General features: G+C 35.8%; 1 protein-coding gene across 6 annotated transcripts in view; it reads left to right on the top strand.

The window, feature by feature from the left end:
• The window catches only part of CCSER1 (coiled-coil serine rich protein 1), a 1341341-nt gene that overhangs the window by 1261562 nt on the left and 58609 nt on the right, over window positions 1–21170 (top strand). The window lies entirely within an intron of this gene.

Genomic DNA, 21170 nt, shown 5'->3' on the forward strand with positions numbered 1-21170 from the left:
CTAGTTTGTTTTATAAATCTGTGAGTCTATGTCTGTTATACTATATATATTCATTGATATCATTTTTTATATTCTACATATAAGTGATATCAGACAGTGGTTTTTTGTTTTGTTTTGTTTTTTGCGGTACGTGGGCCTCTCACTGTTGTGGCCTCTCCCGTTGTGGAGCACAGGCTCCGGACACGCAGGCTCACCGGCCATGGCTCACGGGCCCAGCCACTCCGCGGCATGTGGGATCTTCCCAGACCGGGGCACGAACCCGTGTCCCCTGCATCGGCAGGTGGACTCTCAACCAGTGCGCCATCAGGGAAGCCCTCAGACACTGTTTATCTCTCTCTCTGACTTATTTCACTAATCATAATATTCTCTATATCCACATTGCTGCAAATAGCAGAAATTCATTCTTTTATGGTTAATACACACACACACACACACACATACACATACACACACACACACACACACACACACACACCATATCTTCTTTATCCATTCATCAGTTGATGAGCATTTGGGTTGCTTCCATATCCTGGCTATTGTAAATAATGCTGCTATGAACATTGGGGTGCATGTATCTTTTTGCATTAGTATTTTCATTTTTTCTGGGTATATATCCAGGAGTGGAATTGCTTGATGATATGGTAGTTCTATTTTTAGTTGTTTGAAGAGCCTTCATACTGTTTTCCATAGTGGCTGCAATAATTTACATTCCCACCAACATTATACACAGGTTCCCTTTTCTCCACATTGTCATCAACATTGGTTATTTGTAGACTTTTTGATGACAGCCATTCTGACAGGTGTGAGATGATATCATTGTTATTTTTATTTGCATTTCTCTAATAATTAGTGATGTTGAGTATCTTTTCATGTGCATGTTAGCCATCTTATGCCTTCTTTAGAAAAATGTGTAACATCTTGTATTGATCCCTTTATCATTATATGATACCCTTCTTTGTCTTTTGTTAAAGCCTTTGTTTTAAAGTCTATTTTTTCTGAATTGAGTGTTGCTACCCCACTTTCTTATTGTTTTCATTTGTATGAAATATCTTTTTCTGTCCCTTCACTTTCAGTCTGTGTGTGTCTTTAGCTCTGAAGTGAATCTCTTGTAGGCAGCATATAGAATGGTCTTATTCTTTTTATCCAATCAGCCAACCTATGGCTTTTGACTGGGGCATTTAGTCCATTGAAATTTAAAGCAATTATTGACAGGTATGTGCTTATTGGCATTTTATTACTTGTTTTCTCATTGATTTTGAAGTTCTTCCCTGTTCTTTTCTTCTTTTTGCTTCTTCTCTTGTGGTTTGATGATTTTCTTTAGTAGTATGCTTGTGTTCCTTCCTTTTTAGTTTTTGGTATCTATTGTTGGTTTTTGATTTTTGGTTATATATATGTTGACCTATAACTATATCTACTTGTTTAAACTGGTAGTCATTTGTTCAATCACATTCTAAAAGATCTACAGTTTTTACTACCTTCCCCTACATTTTGTGGTTTTGATAACATATTTTACATCTTCCTTTTTATCCCTTCATTGTTTGTTGTAGTTATAGTTGCTTTTACAATTTTTTGTCTTTTAATCTTCACACCGGCTTCAGTGGTTGATCTTCAGTCCTTACTAGATATCTGCCTTTCACAGTGGGATTTTCCCTTTCCTATAAATTCTTACTTCTTTTCCACTTAGAGGAAACCCTTTAACATTTCTTTTAGGGTAGGTTTAATATTGGTGAACTCTTTTATTAGTTTTTGCTTCTCTGAGAAGTTCTTTGTCTCTCCTTCTATTCTTAGTGTTATTCTTGTTGGGTAGAATATACTAGGTTGCAGGTTTTTCCCTTTCAGCACTTTAAATATATTATGCCACTCCCTTCTGACTTGCAGAGAAAATCCGCTGATAGCCTATGGGGATTCCGTTGTATACGACTATTTGTTTTTCTCTTGTTTCCATTAGAATTCTCTAAATTTTACCATTTTAATTATACTATATCTTGGTATGGGTCTGTTTGGGTTCATCTTGTTTGGGACCCTCTGTGTTTCCTGTACCTGGTTATCTGTTTCTTTCTTCAGGTTTGGGAAGGCTTTAGCTATAATTTCCTCAAATACATTTTCATTCCCTTTCTCTCTCTCTCTTTTCCATCTGAGACCCCTATAATGTAAATGTTGGTACACAAATGCTATCCCAAAAATCTGGTAGGTTGCTTTCATCATTTTTTTCATTTGTCTTCCTTTCTGCTATTCTGATTGGATGATTTCCATTATTCTATCTTCTAGATCACTTAGGTGTTCTTTTGTATCACTTAGTCTGTTACTTGTTCATTCTACTATGTTTATCTCTGATATTGAATCATCTAGTTTTGATTGGGTCTTTTTTATATTTTCTAGTCTAGTTCCTTGCTAAAGTGTTCATAGTGTACATCAATTATTTTCCCTAATTTATTTAACATTTTTATTATGAATGCTTTGAATTCTTTTTCTGATAAATTGTTTATTTCTGTTTCATTATTTATTTTTTCAGGAATTTTTTTCTTGCTTTTTCAACTGAAAGTAGTTTCTCTGCCTTTGTATTTTGCTTAACTTTCCCTGCCTCTATGAATTTAGGTTAAATAGTTACCTATTGCAGTTTTGAAGGTGTGATCTTATGGGGGAGCCGCGCCTATATAGATCGCATGTGCCCAGTGCCTTTGGTGTGAGAGCTGGATTTGATGTGGACTCAAGTCACTTTCCTCAGGCTGTGCTGACAGCTCTCACCTTGTCAGGAAATGGAGGGGCTAGAGCTGGTGCTGAGTGTGAGGTGTGACTTCTACTCTGTTCAGTGACAGTTACAGCCCTTTTGGGGTGGGAATCTAAACCCAAGTTGCTGGAGGAGAAGTGCTACAGGTCAGGCCTGAGTTGGCTGTATTCCTCTCAAGTGTGTGTTTTTTCCTCTCCCTACAACCCGGACCCTTGCCCCAGAGAGGGAGTTTGCTCAGGCAAGCGGGGCCCATATGGGCTGTCAGCTCATGTAGGCTACAGTGGTCCCATGTGCTGCTTGTGTAGGCACCTGCAGTGCCACTTAGAAGCAGCCTTTGGTGCAAGTCCCCTTTTTTCCTCACAGACAATCACTGCCCCCAGCCTCTGCCGCCCCCTGCCCTGTTATGGAATCCCTTTGCAGGGCAGGCTGGGTTGCATGACCCCTTGGTGCCTATGGGGGCAGGGGGGCGAGCTGTGGTGGATTGGTCGTTGTCAGAGATCTGGGCTCCTTCTGAGATGTTGCTTGAGTAAGTGCCAAAATGGCCACGACCACCCCACGCAAGCTCTGTCCTAGGACCAGCTCTCACCAGGGTCCCATGTTTAAGTCTTTTCCCACACCCTCACCCCCAGTCATGGCTGTCCCAGGTCCAGTGCCTCTCTGTGACATGGAGTGAGCTGGATCGGGGTGTGCAGTGAGGCTGTTGCAGAAACCCAGCAGCCACTAGGGCAGAGCTCTCTCTGCCCTTCCTTGGGGGCAAGGCTTTGTACCTGTAGTCCTCACAAATGGAGTTTGTACTTCCCACAGTCCTTCTGTTAGTCCCAGAAGTCCTCCAACCAGCCAAGTGGGGTTGCCTCCCCATGTAGGACCCCAGGACTGGGCATCCAATCTGTTGCTTGAACTGCTTACTCTACAGGGTGGGTGTCTGCCTGTGTAATTTCCCTTTTCCTCCCAGGGAAACAGGTCCCAACCCAATTGCTTTTCTTCCCTTTCTACCTGATTACATGTGTATCTTTCTTATAGCCTTGGTTGTACAGGAGTCCTTGTGCCAATTTCCAGTTAGTTTTCAGTGAGGATTGTTCCGCACACAGAGGTATTTTTGATGTTTTCGTGGTGGGAGGTAAGTTCCATATCCTCCTACTCCGCCATCTTGACCTGAATCATCTGGCAACTTTTAAGTCTATGAAGTATTTATTGACTTGAAATTATTTTAACATGTGATAGTACATGCATTCATACTCTCCAAAGTTAAACTTGTATTTATATTGTGTTTACCTGCCAAACAATTAACATTATATGGATCAATAAATAGATGGGTAGATGATTGGCAGACAGAAGGTTGTATTTCATATGCTTGCAACTCTAGACCTAATCTTTACCTTTGTCCCCTCTGCTTTGTGCCTTCGGACTTTGGCTTTCATTGACTCATCGATGGGCTCCCCTGCAGTTGTTTTTCTCTAAGAGGAACAAGGGCAGGAGATTGGAGGGGGCAAAGAGAGTGATTTGGGAATATTTATATCCCTGCCTCCCAAACTGCAGAGACTCAGAAGTCTGGCTATCTCTCTTGACCAAAGGTCTCAGCTCATTTAGGTCTCAGCCCTATCAACAGAATGTTCTTTGTCAACAGTTTCCAGTAACAGTTCACTCCCTTCTCAGCATAGAATGTTAAAGGGGCCCCACTGTAACTAAGCCTGGAATTCTGCACTTTCCCTTGTAATTCTGTTTTATCCAAATATTGTAAGTATATCTTTCTGACAATTCTTCTTAATGTATACTAATTTGAGTGTTCCATCTGTTTTCTCTTGGAATCCTAAGTACAATAGATGGATAGAGAGTGTTTTTTTTTTAACATCTTTATTGGAGTATAACTGTTTTACAATAGTGTGTTAGTTTCTCCTTTACAACAAAGTGAATCAGTTATACATATACATATGTTCCCATATCTCTTCCCTCTTGCATCACCCTCCCTCCCACCCTCCCTATCCCACCCCTCTCATGGTCACAAAGCACAGAGGTGATCTCCCTGTGCTATGCGGCAGCTTCCCACTAGCTATCTAATTTACATTTGGTAGTGCATATATGGGGTCAGGTTTTTAAATTTAGATATAAGAAAGTTCAATATTCTATAAATAAGAATATCTTAAGTACTCATGAACATAACAAGAAGTATAATGTAGTGTCCAATTAATTGATTAGTAGTAAGGTCCTCTGTTCCCTTAAGAAACTATAATATAGTTAATTAAAGGAGATAACCAGAAAATACAAGTTAATGGTTCCTGAAATACATTGTCAATGGTTTCTGCCTACTGGCTTTAAGAACAACTGTTTATATCTAATATTCAACAAAATATTTTGCATCAAAATAATTATCTTACTTGTAACAAAAGCAGCTGGAGAAGATGATCATAGCAATTATGCAGACAGCCATAGAAATGAGCAGAATTTTTTTTTGATGATGGCCAATCTGGATAGAGAGTTCTTAATCACTGGAATCCACTGGTGTTAGTGGGATTTTATTTTTGAATCCCCATTATGTCTACACTTGGTGATGTTGCCAGACTTTTTGTGCATTTGTCTTCCATTTGATTACTGTGTATGTTAATAAGTATAGCACTGAGAAGAATACTTTATAGCCATTTTGTGTTTATTAGCTGTCAGGCATTACATTAAAAGGCTTGAGCATATTAGCTTACAGCAGCCCTATGAAATAGATACTATAATTATCCCCTTTTAGAGGTGAAGAAAGGGAGACTTGCAAAGGTCAAGTGACTTTCCCAAGGTCATACAGCTGGTAAGTGGTAAAGTAACTGAGATTTTAAACCAAGGCATCAAGACGCCATGCTTTTAACCACTATACAGTATTGTGTAGGTATTGCTGTACTTTCCTAGATGAGTATGACAACAGAGAGAATAAAATTAGTTAGAAAAAAAGTACTTAGTACAATGTAGTTGCCTACTATAGATGTTATTTAATGTTAAAATTTTCATGAGAATTGAATTGTAGTGACGGTTAAAAAAAGAGTACACTTTGAACAATCTTTAAAAGAAATGTGAGGCACTGTATCACACAGTAATATACACACATAAATGGCGTAAAAATTTTAAAACCTAAAGAATTGTAACTGACACTTTAAAAAAATCTATCCATATTTTTAGAAGCCTTTAAAGTAATGTATATTTAGGGCCCATAGAAAAGCTAAATAAAACCAGAATTTTGTACAGAATTGGTGATCTGCTCTCATACAAAGTGTGGTAAGTAAATTTTTTTTTGCTAAATAATCAATCACTTAACGGAAAAAAAAATGAATCATAAAACTTGAAGTCTTACAGCAATAAGCAACAACCTATATGGGAGTACAGAGTATATATTTTTTGCACAGCGTTCCAGTTTTTTCCTTTGTACTTATTCTATCAAATTAAGAAATTCATAGGAAAAATTTTGTTGTGTTGATACCCCTTCCAATATAATGAAAACAGGGTGTCCTCTGGTTCTAGTCTTTAATTTTTCTTGTTGAATGTAGGTGTGAGATTAAGGATTAATTCATAATATAGGCATGCCTGATTTTATTGCTCTTAACTTTCTTGTGCTTCATAGATGCTGCGAATTTTACAAAGTAAAGGTTTGTGACAACCCTGCATCAAGCAAGTCTATTGGTGCGATTTTTCTAGCAGAGTTTGCATACCTCATGTCTCTGTGTCACATTTTGATAATTCTTACAATATTTCAAACTTTATTATTATTATTATTATATTTGTTATGGTGATCTGTGATCATTGATGTTACTATAGTGGTTGTTGGAGGGTGCCACAAACAAGACCCTTAAAAAGACGGCAAACTTAATTGATAAATATTGTGTGTGTTCTGACTGCTCCACCAACCAGCCTTTCCCTCACATATTCCCCTCGTATCAGGCCCTCTATCCCTGAGACACAACGATATTGAAATTATTAGGCCAGTTAATAAGCCTAAAATGACCTCTAAGTGTTCAAGTTAAAGGAAGACTTGCATGTCTCTCATTTTAAATAAAAAGCTAGAAATGATTAAGCTTCATGAGGAAGGCATGTCTAACCTAGTTGATAAAGAAGTGACAAGTTTTGGGACGATTGACTCCAATTCTGAAAGTTCTATTGTGGGTAAGATGCTGTCAAACACCGTTGCATGCTACAGAGAAATCGTTCATGAAAGGAAGAGTCAATCAATGTAGGAAACGTCACTGGTGTCTTATTTTAAGAAATGGCCACAGGCATCCCAGCCTTTAGCAGCCACCACCCTGAGCAGTCAGCAGCCCTCCACAAGCAGAGACCTCCCCCAGCAAAGATTTTGACTTGCTGAAGGCTCAGATGATGGTCAGCATTTTTTTTAGCAATAAAGTATTTTTAATTAAGGTATGTACATTGGTTTTTAGACATCATGCTATTGCACACCGAATAGGCTACATTATATTATAAATATAACACTTATATGCACTGAGAAACCAAAACATTTGTGTGATTCACTTTATTGTGATACTTGCTTTATTGTGATGGACTGGAACTGAACATTCAATATCTCCGATATATACCTGTATTATTCTGTCCAGCTGAATTTATTATATTCAGATAAGCTGACTAGATTTAAAAGTAGCTATTCTTAAAGGGGCAGAATGGTATTTGTGTTGGCCATACTAATTGGTATAGCTATTATTTAATCAGGTAGAAAAGCAAATGTTTAAATTGTTTCCTTTAATGAGGGAAATTCTACCTTTGTAAATGGCATTTATATGTGTGAGGAATGAGTGAGAAGTATAGCAGATGAACTTCAGAGATGGTCCAAACTAAATAATTTTAGTCTTAATTCTAGTCTTAGAATCACTGAAAGAGAGAGAGTACATGTTCTTCTCAACTTTTCAGATGATTGGGGAAAAAGTGCTTCTTAATTACATTGCATGCATCAGTTTTTCACATTTTCAAACATTATTCATAAATCAGTTTTCTCCAAATCAGTTAAAAATTAAACATTTTCTTCGAGAAAAAAAAGAGAAACAAACCTACGGCAACAATAACAACAATAATAAAGCTATTTACTACTGGGAGAGGTCTGAGAGGCCTTTACTATTTTTCAGGGTTAGGAAAAACAACAGATGCTATCAAAAGTTCAAGACCAAGGACACGGAGAAGTACACCTGCTACAAACAGCAAGAGTGTTCCTCCTTCCATTTCCTGCCTCACCTCCCTACAGCACATACTTCCCTACTTAGACACACATTTTGTTTAAATTCATATATCTCAATGCCATCTGAATTGTGAATCCCATCTTGGTTTCTCCTACTGTAGAATCGAATTAAGAAGTTAGCAAGTGTACTCTTCTGGTTCTAAACAACAGCAACTTAAACCAGGAAGGCTGAGAAGCATGAATCCTATGTCAAACGCTCTAGAAAAAAATCTACAAATTCTTAGTGTAGTCTCTTCTAATGCTTAAACCATCTTTACTGTCATGACAGTCTTTCTTATTTCTGGATTCTTCATAATGGAGCTCATTTTCTCTTGTTCTGTCAGCACAGCTGAAAGATGGCTGATCACCATTTTCTGTCTAACAAACAGTCCTTTCAGTTTAGTTTCTATTCATAGAATTGAAGTTTTTTCACTTTTGCCTTTTCCAGAATGAGCAATCCAATTGTTCCAGTTATTCTTTTATTTGACATTTTCAACTTTTTATCTCTAATTGAAACTCTTTATCTTGTTCATATTTTTATTTGTTTGGATGACATCCAGAGTTCTGCGTTGGGGTGCTGTGCTTTTTCTTATTTACTAAGTGAGTTCTTTAATTTGTGTTCCATTATAGTTTGAGTTTCCAGATTGCTATCCAAACCAAGGTTTTTTCTGAAATATTTTAATACTAATCTTTCATTGTGTAGATGTTAATTTTTCCTTAAGTACCTTATGTTTGTGTCCTTTACCTGTCTGTTTCAATTACCAAATATTCTAAAATTAACATTTCAATATTCTAGTTATTGTTTTCTCATATATACTCTCTTAAAAAGAGTTTTTTTAAATGTTGGTCTGTGATTGGCTTGGCAATAAAATTTATCTCAAACATCCTATATATGGTAAGGAGGATCTATAAATATTTGCTTAATTTGGTCATCCATGACATTGTTAGTGATTTTCTGGATTAATACATAGAGGAAGATTGTGAGGATGTATCAAACTCATCACAAAATTGTGACAGAATTGAATAAAAGTGTTTATGATCTGGTCCCTTTTTTCTCAGATATTTACCGAATTGTATGAATCAGTCTTAAGCACTGGTCCCTCTGTTATCTCTATCTATCTATCATCTATCTATCTATCTATCTACCTGTCATCTTCCTCTGTATCATCTTCTACTTGCTACATTTCCCCCACTTTATCAAATTATTCATTCGATCATTAGAGATTAGGTTAGTGCATAGATTACTAAATCATTTTGGCTGTTAATTAAAATCCTGACCATTTAAGGCTAGTCACAAATTGATGTTATAAAAACTTTACCTTGATGTGATTAGATATAAGAAAATTACCAATGGCTCATAATTTCTTTTATTTCTATGTTATGGAACATAAAGTAATAAAAAAATTCTTATTTTAATAAGAATTTCTAGGTGTTTGATAATTTTTAAATTAATAAACTTTATTTTTTATAGCAGTTTTATGTTCACAGCAAAATTGTTTGGAAAGTACAGTGAATTCTCATATACGCCCATTCCCACACATGTCCAACCTCCCCCCACTATGAACATCTGTACTACAGTGGTATGTTTGTTACAATCAATGAACATACATTGACATATTATCACCCCAAATCATTAATTTATATTAGGGTTCACTCTTGGCATTGTACATTCTGTGGATTTTAACAACTGTACAGTAACATGTATCCATTGTAATATACAGAATAGTTTCATTGTCCTAAAAATCCTCTGTACTCAGCCTATTTATCCCTCCCCCTCCCCCTTAACCCCTTGTAATCACTGCTCCTTTTGTTGTTTCCATAGATTTGTCTTTTCCTGAAGGTCATATAGTTGGAATCATACCGTATGTAGCCTTTTCAGATTGGCTTCTTTCACTTAGAAATATGCATTCAAATTTCCTTCATTTCTTTTCATGGCTGGAAAGCTCATTTCTTTTCAGCACTGAATACTATTCCAGTGTTTGTATGTACCACAGTTTTGTTTATCCATTCTCTTACGGAAGGTCATGTTGGTTGCTTCTAAGTTTTGGCAATTATTTCTATATTGCTTTACATTGTTGTGTTAGTTGCTCCTGTATAACAAAGTGAATCAGCTATATGTATACATATATCCCCCTATCCCCTTCCTCTTGCATCTTCCACCTACCCTCCCTACCCCACCCCTCTAGGTGGTCACAAAGCACCTAGCTGATCTCCCTGTGCTATGTGGCTGCTTCCCACTAGCTACCTATTTTACATTTGGTAGTGTACATATGTCAGTGCCACTCTCTCATTTCATCTCAGCTTACCCTTCCCCTCCCCGTGTCCTCAAGTCCATTCTCTACATCTGCATCTTTATTCCTGTCCTGGCCCTAGGTTCTTCAGAAAAATTTTTTTTTTTTTTTTTAGATTCCATACATATGTGTTAGCATATGGTATTTGTTTTTCTCTTTCTGACTTACTTCACTCTATGACAGACTCTAGGTCCATCCACCTCACTACAAATAACTCAATTTCGTTTCTTTTTATGGCTGAGTAATATTCCATTGTATATATGTGCCACATCTTCCTTATCCATTTGTGTGTCAATGGGCATTTAGGTTGCTTCCATGACCTGGCTATTGTAACTAGTGCTGCAGTGAATATTGGGGTGCATGTGTCTTTTTGAATTATGGTTTTCTCTGGGTATATGCCCAGTAGTGGGGTTGCTGGGTCGTATGGTAATTCTATTTTTAGTTTTTTAAGGAACCTCCATGCTGTTCTCCATAGTGGCTATATCAATTTACATTCCCACCAACAATGCAAGAGGGTTCCCTTTTCTCCACAGCCTCTCCAGCATTTGTTATTTGAAGGTTCTCTGATGATGCCCATTCTCACCGGTGTGATGTGATACCTCATTGTAGTTTTGATTTACATTTCTCTAATAATTAGTGATGTTGAGCAGCTTTTCATGTACCTCTTGGCCATCTGTATGTCTTCTTTGGAGAAATGTCTATTTAGGTCTTCTGCCCATTTTTTGATTGGGTTGTTTGTTTTTTTAATATTGAACTACATGAGCTGTTAATATATTTAGGAGATTAATCCTTTGTCCGTTGATTCATTTGCAAATATTTTCTCCCATTCTGAGGGTTGTCTTTTCATTTTGTTTATAGTTTCCTTTGCTGTGCAAAAGCTTTTAAGTTTCATTAGGTCCCATTTGTTTATTTTTTGTTTTTATTTCCATTACTCTAGGAGGGGAGTCAAAAAAGATGCTTCTGTGATTTATGTCAAAGAGTGTTCTTCCTATGTATTCCTCCGAGAGTTTTTTGAGTTTAGTTTTGTGTATGGTGTTAGGGAGTGTTCTAATTTCATTCTTTTATATGTAGCTGTCCAGTTTTCCCAGCACCACTTATTGACGAGACTGTCTCTTCTCCATTATATATCCTTGCCTCCTTTGTCATAGATTAGTTGACCATAGGTGTGTGGGTTTTTCTCTGGGCTTTCTATCCTGTTCCATTGATCTATATTTGTGTTTTTGTGCCAGTACCATATTGTCTTGATGACTGTAGCTTTGCAGTACAGTCTGAAGTCAGGGAGTCTGATTCCTCAAGCTCCATGTTTTCTCTCAGGACTGCTTTGGCTAGTCGGAGTCTTTTGTGTCTCCATACAAATTTTAAGACTTTTTGTTCTAGTTCTGTAAAAATGCCATTGGTAGAGTCTTCCAATCCAAGAACATGGTATATCTGTGTGTGTCATCTTTAATTTTTTTCATCAGTATCTTATAGTTTTCTGAGTACAGGTCTTTTACCTCCATAGGTAGGTTTATTCCTAGGTATTTTATTCTTTTTGTGCAATGGTGAATGGGATTGTTTCCTTAATTTCTCTTTCTGATCTTTCGTTTTTAGTGTATAGTAATGCAAGAGATTTCTGTGCATTCATTTTGTATCCTGCAAATTTACCAAATTCATTGATTAGCTCTAGTAGTTTTCTGGTGGCATCTTTAGGATTATCTATGTATAATATCATGTCATCTGCAAACAGTGACAGTTTTACTTCTTCTTCTCCTATCTGTATTCGTTTTATGTCTTTTCCTTCTCTGATTGCCATGGCTAGGACTTCCAAAACTATGTTGAATAATAATGGTCAGAGTGGACATTCTTGTCTTCTTCCAGATCTTAGAGGAAAGGCTTTGAGGTTTTCACTATTGATAATGATGTTTGCTGTGGGTTTGTCCTATATGGCCTTTATTAGGTTGAGGTAGATTCCCTCTGTGCCCACATTCTGGAGATATTTTATCATAAATGAGTGTTGAGTTTTGTCAAAAGCTTCTTCTGCATATAGTGACATGATCATATGGTTTTTATTCTTCAGTTTGTTAGTATGGTGTATCACATTGATTGATTTGCATGTATTGAAGAATCCTTGCATCCCGGGATAAATCCCGCTTGATCTTGGTGTATTATCCTTTAAATATGTTGTTGGATTCTGTTTGCTAGTATTTTGTTGAGGATTTTTGCACCTATATTCATCCGTGATATTGGTCTGTAATTTTCCTTTTTTTGTAGTTTCTTTGTCAGGATTTGGTATCAGGGTGACATTGGCCTCAGAGAATGAGTCTGGGAGTATTCCTTCCTCTGCAATTTTTTGAAAGAGCTTGAGAAGGATGGCTGTTAGCTCTTCTCTAAATGTTTGATAGGATTCACCTGTGAAGCTCTCTGGTCCTGGACTTTTGTTTGTTGGAAGATTTTTAGTCATAGTTTCAATTTCATTACTTGTGATTGGTCTGTTCATATTTTCTATTTCTTCCTGGTTCAGTCTTGGAAGGGTATACCTTTCTAAGAATTTGTCCATTTCTTCCAGGTTGTCCATTTTATTGCCATAGAGTTGCTTGTAGTCATCTCTTATGATGCTTTGTATTTCCTTTGTAACTTCTCTTTTTTCATTTCTAATTTTATTGAGTCTCCTCCCTCTTTTTCTTGATGAATCTGGTTAAAGGTAAAGGTTTATGAATTTTGTTTATCTTCTCAAAGAACCAGCTTTTAGTTTCTTGATCTTTTCTATTGTTTTCTTTATTTCTATTTCATTCACTTCTGCTCTGATCTTTATGATTTGTTTCATTCTACTAACTTTGGGTTTTGTTTGTCCTTCTTTCTCTAGTTCCATTAGGTGTAAAGTTAGAGTGTTTAATTGAGACTTTTCTTGTGTTGAAGTAGGATCGTATTGCTATAAACTTTCCTCTTAGAACTGCTTTTGCTGCATCCCATAGGTTTTGGGTTGTTGTGTTTTCATTGTCATTTGTCTCTAGGTATATTTTGATTTCCTCTTTCATTTCTTCAGTGATCACTTCGTTATTAAGTAACGTATTGTTTAGCCTCCATGTGTTTGTATTTTTAACGTTTTTTTCCCCTGTAATTGATTTCTAATCTCATAGCGTTGTGGTCAGAAAAGATGCTTGATATGATTTCAGTTTTCTTAAATTTACCAAGGCTTGATTTGTGACCCAAGATGTGCTCTGTCCAGGAGAATGTTCCATGTGCACTTGAGAAGAAAGAGTAATCTGCTGTTTTTGGATGGAATGTCCTATGAATATCAATTAAATCTATCTGGTTTATTGTGTCATTTAATGCTTCTGTTTCCTTATTAATTTTGTGTCTGGATGATCTATCCATTGGTGTAAGTGAGGTGTTAAAGTCCCCCACTATTATTGTGTTACTGTCAAGTTCCTCTTTTATGGCTGTTAACACTTGCCTTATGTATTGAGGTGCTCCTATATATGGTGCATATATATTTATAATTGTTATATCTTCTTCCTAGATTGATCCCTTCATCACTATGTAGTGTCCTTCCTTGTCTCTTGTAATATTCTTTATTTTAAAGTCTTTTCCATTTGCATGGAATATCTTTTTCCATCCCCTCACTTTCAGTCTGTATGTGTCCCTAGGTCTGAAGTGGGTCTCTTGTAGACAGCGTTTATATGGGTCTTGTTTTTGTATCCATTCAGCAAGCTGGTGTCTTTTGGTTGGAGCATTTAATCCATTCACATTTAAGCTAATCATTGATATGTATGTTCCTTTGTTTTGGGTTGTTTTTGTAGGTTCTTTTCTTCTCTTGTGTTTCCCACTTAGAGAAGTTCCTTTAGCATTTGTTGTAGAGCTGGTTTGGTGGTGCTGAATTGGCTTATCTTTTGCTTGTCTGTAAAGCTTTTGATTTCTCTGTCGAATCTGAATGAGATCCTTGCCAGATAGAGTAATCTTGGTTGTACATTGTTCCCTTTCTTCGCTTTAAATATATCTTGCCAGTCCCTTCTGGCTTGTAGAGTTTCTGCTGAGAAATCAGCTGTTAACCTTATGGGAGTTCCCTTGTATGTTATTTGTCATTTTTCCTTGTTGCTTTTATTAATTTTTCTTTAATTTTTGTCAGTTCTATTACTCTGTGTCTTGACATGTTTCTCCTTGGGTTTATCCTGCCTGGGACTCTGCACTTCCTGGATTTGGGTGGCTATTTCCTTTCCCCTGTTAGGGAAGTTTCTTTAACTATAATCTTTTCAAATATTTTCTTGGGTCCTTCTCTCTCTCTCTCTTCTCCTTCTGGGACCCCTATAATGTGAAGGTTGGTGTATTTAATGTTGTCTCTTTAACGAGGTGTCTTAGGCTGTCTTCATTTCTTTTCATTCTTTTTTCTGTATTCTGTTCCACAGCAGTGAATTCCACCATTCTCTCTTCCAGGTCACTTATCCGTTCTTCTGCCTCAGTTATTCTTCTATTTATTCCTTCTTGTGTATTATTCATTTCAGTTATTGTATTGTTCATCTCCGTTTGTTTGTTCTTTAGTTGTTCTAGGTGTTTGTTCTTATTCTAGGTCTTTGTGAAACATTTCCTGCATCTTCTCGATTTTTGCCTGTATTCTTTTTTGCAAGGTTCTGGGTCATCTTCACTATCATTATTCTGAATTCTTTTTCTGGAAGGTTGCCTATCTCCACTTCATTTAGTTGTTTTTCTGGGGTTTTATCGTGTTCCTTCATCTGGAACATAATACTGTGCCTTTTCATTTTGTCTATCTATCTTTCTGTGAATGTAGTTTTCATTCCACAGGCTGCAGGATTGTAGTTCTTGCTTCTGCTGTCTGTCCTCTGGTGGATGAGGCTATCTAAGAGGCTTGTGCAAAATTCCTGATGGGAGGGACTGGTGGTGGGTAGAGCTGGGTGTTGCTCTGGGGGGAAGAGCTCAGTAAAACTTTAATCCGCTTGTGTTCTGATGGGTGGCACTGAGTTCCCTCTCTGTTGGTTGTTTGGCTTGAGGTGACCCAGCACTCTTTGGTGGGGCTAATGGTGGACTCTGGGAGGGCTTACGCCAAGGAGTACTTCCCAGAACTTCTGCTGCCAGTGTCCTTGTCCCCATGGTAAGCCACAGCTGCCCCCTGCCTCTGCAGGAGAGCCTCCACCACTAGCAGGTAGGCCTGGTTCAGTCTCCTACGGGGTCACTGCTCCTTCCCCCTGGGTCCTGATGCTCACACTGCTTTGTATGTGCCCTCCAAGAATGGAGACTCCTCCAAGAGTAGAGTCTCCCCCAGTCCTGTCGAAGTCCTGCAATCAAATCCCACTAGCCTTCAAAGTCTGATTCTCTGGGAATTCCTCTTCCCCTTGCCAGACCCCCAGGTTGGGAAGCCTGATGTGGGGCTCAGAACCTTCACTCCAGTGGGTGGACTTCTGTGGTATAATTGTTCTCCAGTTTGTGAACCACCCACCCATTTGTTATGGGATTTGATTTTATTGTGATTGCGTCCTGTCTACTGTTTCATTGCAGCTTCTCCTTTGTCTTTGGATATGGGGTATCTTTTTTGGTGAGTTTCAGCATCTTCCTGTCCATGATTGTTCAGCAGTTAGTTGTGATTCCGGTGCTCTCACAAGAGGGAGTGAGCACATGTCCATGTCCTTCTACTCCACCATCTTGAACCAATCTCCAGATATGTGTTTTGCAAACACATTCTCCCAGTTTGTGGCTTGCCTTCACCTTCACTTGGCATTGACTTTTATAGAAAAGAAATTTTTAATTTTAATAAAGTCCAACTTACCAATTGTTTCTTTCATGGACTGTGCTGCTGGTATTGAAACTAAAAAGTCATTGCCATACCCAAGATCATCTAGGTAGTCTCCTGTGTTATCTTCTAGGAGGTTTTATATTTTTGCATTTTACACTTAGATCTATTATTCATTTTCAGTCAATTAGTATGTAGGATGTAAGGTCCAGTTGGCCCAACAACGTTTGTTGAAATGAGTCTCTTTCCTCCATTGTATTGTCTTTGCTCCCTTGTCAAAGATCAATTGAGTATATAGACATGGGTCTATTTCTGGACTCTCTATTCTGTTCCATTATGTTTAGTTGTCTGTTCTTTTGCCCATACCACACTATCTTGATTAATGTAGCTTTGTAATAAGTCTTGAGTTTGGGTAGTGTCATTCCTCTGGCTTTGTTCTTTGACTTCAGTATTGAGTTGACTATTCTGGGTTTTTTGCCTCTCCATATAAGCTTTAGAATCAGTTTGGTGATATCCATAAAATAACCTGCTGGGATTTTGATTGCAGTCTATAGATCAAGTTGGGAAGTACTGACATCTTGACCATATTGAGTCTTCCTATCCATGAACATGGAATATCTCTATTTGTTTAGTTTTTCTTTAATATGTTTTATCAAAGTGTTTTTGTTTTCCTCTTAGAGATCTTGGACATATGTTTTTTTAGATTTGTACCTAACAATTTCATTTTTGGAGTGCTAATGTAATTGATACTGTGTTTTTAGTTTCAAATTCCACTTGTCCATTGCTAATATATAGGAAAGCAATTGGCTTTTATACATTACCCTTGTATCTTGCAATGTTGCTATAGTCACTTATTAGTTCCAGATGGTTTTTTGTCAGTTATGTTGGATTTTCTATATATATGAGCATGCCATCTGTGAACAAAGACAGTTTTATTTCTTTCTTTCCAGTCAGTATTCCTTTTTCCCCCCCTCAGTTTCATGTCTTGTTGCATTAGCTAGAACTTCCAGTATGATGTTGAAACGTGGTGATGAGAGAGTACATCCTTTTCTTGTTCCTGATCTTAGTGAGAAAGTTTCAGGTTTCTCAGTATTAAGTATGATGTTAACAAATTTTTTTAAATAATTTTTTAATCAAAATGTTCTCCTCTTCCCAGTATGCTGAGGTTTTTTGTTTTTTGTTTTTTATGTTGAAAGGGTGTTAGAGTTTATCAAGTGTTTTTTCTGTATCTATTGATATGTTCAAGATTCTTTAGCCTAATATGATGGATTTCATTAATTGATTTTCAAACCAGTCTTGCATACCTGGGATAAGTCTCATTTGGTCATAGAGTATAATTCTTTTTATATATTGTTGGAATTTGTTAAGGATTTTTGCATCTATGTTCATGAGAGTTATTAGTGTATAATTTTTTTTCTCTAATCTTTATCTGGTTTTGATATCAGTGTAATGCTAACTTCATAAAATTAGTTAGGAAGTATTTCTTCTGCTTCTATCCTCTGAAAAAATATTGTAGAAAATTGGTATAATTTTTTTCTTTAAATGTTTAGTGGAATTCATCTGTGGACTTATCTGGGTGTTCTGGTGCTCTCTCTTTTGGAAGATTATTAATTATTGATTCAAGTTCTATAATGGATATAGGTCTATTCACATTGCAGAAGTCACATAAGAAGAAATAGACTGTGTCTTTACAGGAATTGGTCCATTTCATCTAGCTTGTTTTATTTAATTCAATGAATATTTTCAAAGGTACATAACTTACCAGGTACCATTCTAAGCCTTGGGGACACAGGAGAGAACAAAAAAGATACCGTCCCTGTGTTAAATGAGCTTACATACTTGTGGGTGGAAATAGAAAATCAGTAACTGATTGATTAGCAAGATCTTTATTTGGGGGTGATATAAAGAGAATGAGAGAGTAGGTAATTTATTCCCTTGTATTTAGAATTCAGAGAAGGTTTCTTAAGGAAGTGCATTTGTACTGAGACCTATGTGACAAAAAGGAACTAGTTTTTCAAACTGGACGATCTATGAGTGTAGTGGTCAAGGCAGTGTAAACTCCAAATAAAAGGTTTACTGTGGAATCAACTTGGCATAGTAAAACAAAAGAAAGAAGGTCATGTATGTGGAGTGTATTACAGATAGTTATGTTTTTACATCTGTAATGTCTAGTTTTCCATGAGGTTCAAACATTTCTAGGAGGTTTAAGAAAAATATTCTCTAAATATATATTAAACTTTTGTGGCCTCAGACCATTCAGTCACCCTACAGTTAACACCATATAATTATTTCTTAAGTAAGTACAATAAAATTTACCTATAAAATATATAATATTTAGAACCAGATTTGAATTATTTTATATTTCTTTGTTTTTAGTATATATAATTCTGATATAAAATTAATAATAATATCAAAAGATAACATTAATTCACCACTGAAGATCAGGTACTAAGCTCAAAATTTTCTATGGTTTATCTTATTTATCAAGTCTATTTTACTGATAGAAAAAATGGAGCCTTAATTAAATTAAAATAACTGGTCAAAGTTCATATCATAAAAAAAGGTAAAATTAGAATTCTTATGGTAGGCACCTTGTTTTTATATCCTTAATTTTTAAGTACAAATCTATGGTCCCTCCAGTCTGATAAACATAAATCACAGTAAGGCAAGTGATTACATTGTCAGAATTTCTAATACTGTAATTTGATTTGAAATTCTTTTATTTTGTGACTTTGTATCTAATACAGTCTTGTGCTTAATATTTTAGTATTTTCATTGATGCTATCTTGTAAATGTATATTTTGGTGTATGTGGATTGATAATTCTTTTTAATTTTATTATAAATGGGAACAAATTTGAAAAATTCTCAATTGTGTTATAGATTTGCTAAAAGAAGTCAATTTAATATTCATTTATTTGAAATGCATTTTATAGCTAGTTTTTCTATTATCTATCTATTCCACTAAGTTTGTGCTTCTCTAACTGAAATACTCTTTGTTCTGGGATATTAGCTATATTCTTCATCTAGCGAAGATGCCTTTGAAATATGTATATATATATATATATACATATACACATGTACACATGTATATATATATATGAGTCATCCTGACATCACATTTTTATCAAAATTTAGGGGAAATTTATCTTTACAGTAAATTACACATTGATATATTATTGAATAGAATGCAAATTATGAAAAATTTTCAAAATAAGAGAGTTCAAAGAAATTTTATTTGTGTGATAGGCAGTTTCTGATTGTTCCCCAACCTTCTCTGCCTGAACATTTCACTCTTTTCTATCATTAAATTTATTTAGATACAAGAATTTGAGAACTACTGCATCTAGAAATTTCTTTAATCTATGATTTACATTATTGAAGTTTTCCAAACTATTAAAAGAGGAGATGCTGAAGTTCAAAAACATTAATGTCATTAAGCAGCCATGGTTAAGTTAGTGTACAGTCTGTTTCTCCCATTATAAGATAGATGAATTGAACAAAACAATCTATGACTTAGGTTATTATATGCCAGACATTGGACTAAACACTATCACTGAAAAGCTCAGACTAGTTGTATTAATTAAAGTCTAATATACTGGCTAGAGATGAATACAATGGATAATATAATTCAACTGTAAAACACTAACATTAATGGTATATTTTTTAAAAGGAATGACCTAATTTCTTAGATACAGAAGTAAAGCTAACCTAAGAAGAGCAATTTGGGACAAGAACAAATTTATAAGCTAGGACAAAACCTTATTAGAGACAAGAATTTCTATATATAATTTGTTTGTATTGTCAATCTACCTTAATTTGATCTTCTTTTCTATTTTTATTTTTTGCAGTATATCTTATTTGGACCAAAGTAAAATAGCACTTTGTACTTATATGACGAAACCTTTCTGTTTCGTCAGAAAGGTTAATGTATTTTTCAAACTCATTAATTATTACATCATTCCCAGGGGCATGTAACATATTATATAGGTGAAGAAATTTAAAGCTGAGATTTATAAACAATTTTGCCCTATCACATTGAAATGAAATGACCAACCTTTAGCCCATGGTAGGGGCAAAATAGAGGTTCAACTAATATGAATATAATTTGGGGAGTTAGGGGGGATCCAAATAAATACCTTCAATTAGACAATGTTGGTTAAAAAGAGGTAAATGTTCTTCTGCACATAGCAAACATAATTCATCAAGGAAGACCTGATATTTGCAGTCATTTTAACTTAATATTTTGAGAAGAAATAGAAATTAGTGACTGCTAATCCTGATTTTGATGTAATTTGGGACAGAGGGTTAAACATTTAGATTTTAATTACTTTTACTTCAAATCGACTATTCAAATTATCTGTAAACTTTCTAGTAAAGAATCTGATTTGTTCAAAACTAATGGATCTACCCTTCTTTTACAAGGAAGTAGATTATCATAAAACTTACAGAACACAGTGAAAATTCTGGTCCAAGCATTAAGAGGCAGTTAGAGTTATACTAGAATAATTTTTCATTAAAAACAAAAGAAGTGGGTGTTCAAAAATACCTAGAGAGATTATGCATTAATAATTACTTGATGAAATACGCTATATAAAAAGTTTTGCTGACTTCATGATCTTAGGGGAGTTATAGGATGGACCAGCCTTCCTACTTTTAATTTAAGAATACTTTCTAAATATTGTACCAATTTTCATTTATTTTTAAAAGAGAAAAATGCACAGAGTATGAATGCATTATTTTAAAAGGCATTTTAAGGAAAACTCATGGCTTGTTTGGATGTAAGAATTATATAAAGTGATTACAATGTTCTTTTCTCATGAATATGTCAAAACAGGAAACTCACAAGCATTTTAAGAGTGCCATTCCTGAATCTTATCACTAGCTTATGGTGAGTCTTCTTATAACTATTTTCAACATTTTTATAAGTAATATTCTCTATTCCTATTGCCTGTATTAAATGGCAAGAAAATAGTTTTTCTATGACATTTGGCCCAAAATCTTTAGAATGAGGTAGGGAGAAAAAAATTACACTCAGAAATTCCTTCTTGCCTCCACTGAGTTTGCCACAGAAGGTGTAGAGGGCGAAACACCAAGAATATTGTTCAAGGTTACATCAGAGCCCTTGCGTTCTGGGACAGTCTTCAGGAGCTCTCAGTTTCCCTACTTACAAGCCACTAGCTCCTTCTGTTAAATCACAACGTTTTAGTCTTTTATACAGCAGCTGCCTGGATCAAACACTTTGT

Source organism: Physeter macrocephalus, chromosome 7, assembly GCF_002837175.3.
Source record: "Physeter macrocephalus isolate SW-GA chromosome 7, ASM283717v5, whole genome shotgun sequence".
Classification (NCBI taxonomy): Eukaryota; Metazoa; Chordata; class Mammalia; order Artiodactyla; family Physeteridae; genus Physeter; species Physeter macrocephalus.